The sequence below is a fragment of the Frankliniella occidentalis genome, unplaced genomic scaffold, assembly GCF_000697945.3.
Source record: "Frankliniella occidentalis isolate FOCC.00 unplaced genomic scaffold, Focc_3.1 Scaffold323, whole genome shotgun sequence".
Lineage (NCBI taxonomy): Eukaryota > Metazoa > Arthropoda > Insecta > Thysanoptera > Thripidae > Frankliniella > Frankliniella occidentalis.
Window position 1 is genome coordinate 90179 of NW_026267447.1, and position 2047 is coordinate 92225.

General features: G+C 46.5%; 1 protein-coding gene across 2 annotated transcripts in view; it reads right to left on the reverse strand.

Moving 5' to 3' along the window:
- The window catches only part of LOC113216710 (venom allergen 3-like), a 33258-nt gene that overhangs the window by 29870 nt on the left and 1341 nt on the right, over positions 1–2047 (reverse strand). The window lies entirely within an intron of this gene.

Below are 2047 nucleotides of genomic sequence, written 5' to 3' on the forward strand. Positions count from 1 at the left end.
AGGCATGAGGTCCTCCCATGAGGCATGAGGTACTAGGTCCTCCCATGAGGCATGAGATCCTTCCATGCGGTCCTCCCATGCGCCCGCGCCCCACCCGCCCGCTCGGCTCCCCCCACCAGCGCGCGGGCTCCGTTGCCATAGCGACCCGGGTTCCAAACAAACCGAGCGCCGCACCGCGCTTCGCGCAACCGCTAACCTCACGAGCCTGCAAAATTGTAATTCGTAATGGCTAAGTGCTGCGTGTGCAGTCATCGTACGGAACGAGACTCTTGCAAATTCTTTAAATTTCGCAAATCTCCTTCGAAACGGAAGAAATGGGCTAGGTGTTTAAAGTAAGTGTAGGTTAATTGCAACCGGTTTTGTTATTGGATGGGAGATTAATGTTTATTTTGTTTTGTTTGTGCCTAAACGTCATTTTTTTTCCTCGAAAGGCTTGAAAATAGTCCACGTCAGAGGGTTGTGTGGCCTTGCCACTTTCCCAACAAAGATCCTAGCAAAACCCCCATTCCACCACACCTGTCACCGAAGAAGTCCATAATCTCTAACAGGTAATTGTGATCCAACAAATTTTGTATATGTCCTGAGTTCAGGGTTGTTAACGTTATGAAACGAAGTAACGGCGTTACTGTAACGCGTTACTCGTTATGTAACGATTAACGGTAACGCGTTACATTTATTCCAAAGGTGTAACGTTAACGCGTTACCGTTACATTTGTCAGTAACGCACTAACGTGCGTTACAATTTTACTCGTTACATTGCTGGACTTGGTATCAGCGGCGGATGCGGACGGCACCGAGCGCCGACGCAGCTGAATGGAGCTGAGTATGAGGCGTCGGCGGCGTGTCTTATAGCCAAAACAATCTCGCTCCCCCCCCCTTTTTCCCCCGTTCCCCTGCCCGGTGCGGCGCCCTTTTCAGGCGCTTTGCCGCTATCGCCTTCTGCTGCAGCGGTAGCTTATGGGCTGCATCTCAAGTGACCATACGAAGCCTCTGTTGTTTTGATCGGCGTACGCAGTGGTAAGAGAGAGCAAGGGTTATGCTTGCCGAGAGCGGTGCGGATGCAAAAGGTGACAGGTGTCCGTCTTTCGTCTGGAGGCGACGGAAGCCTGTCCGACTGAACGGTTAATGCCCTTTCACACCCTCAGGCATGACATCAACATCAATAGACCATTTAAGCCTAGATGATAAGAAGAAAAGAATAAAAAAAAACGGAAAAGTACTGCTTTCTAATCGCCCCCACACTCCGTCCCGCTTCGCCCCTCGCCCAACTGTTTCCTGTTTCGGTTATTATTTTCTTCTTCTTGTCACCGACACTGAAATGGTCTAGTGTAGAGAGCCTGACAAAGAGGAAGGAGCTACCACGAGCTTGTCGAATTTTGGAGGCCATAGTTAGCTTAACCCTATTGTTAACAGTCGTTGCTTTAATAGACCGTTCCGACAGTGCGCTTTTTTAAAGAAATAAAGTAGTCGGGACCGGAACCAGTACCTGAAGTGCACTTATTCTTGTAATTTGACAGTGCAGTTGAACGTGAATGACCTCGATTAAATCTCTAGTAACTGTCAATTTTAGTTTTCACTGATTTAAGCCATTATTTTAGAACTGTTTCCGGTGATGATTTCATTAATTCTTCTTTAAACGGGCACTGCCGGAACCATCTATAAACACGTATTATTCGTAAAGCAATGCCTTTCTTTGATTTATAAATGATGTAACGAGTAACGAAGTAACGGACGTTATATAACGATAACGCGTTACAATTCCGTTGGGGCGGTAACGGTAACGCGTTATCGTTACAAATTTTAAGTAACGAGTAACTTCTAACGCGTTACGTTTTCAAAGTAACGTTAACAACCCTGCCTGAGTTGTCTGCCACTTTCATTATTAAAAATGTTTCTGTTATTTCTTTTACAGTAAAGTTCGAAGGGGCTTTTCAGCTCGACACCTAGTCTTGTCATAGTAGAGCTCTTTGGACGAAAAAAAGAGAAAAAATGTACAGCCCTCCATTCTTAGTCGAAGTGAAGAGAAGTTGACAGGCCGAAGGCTCGC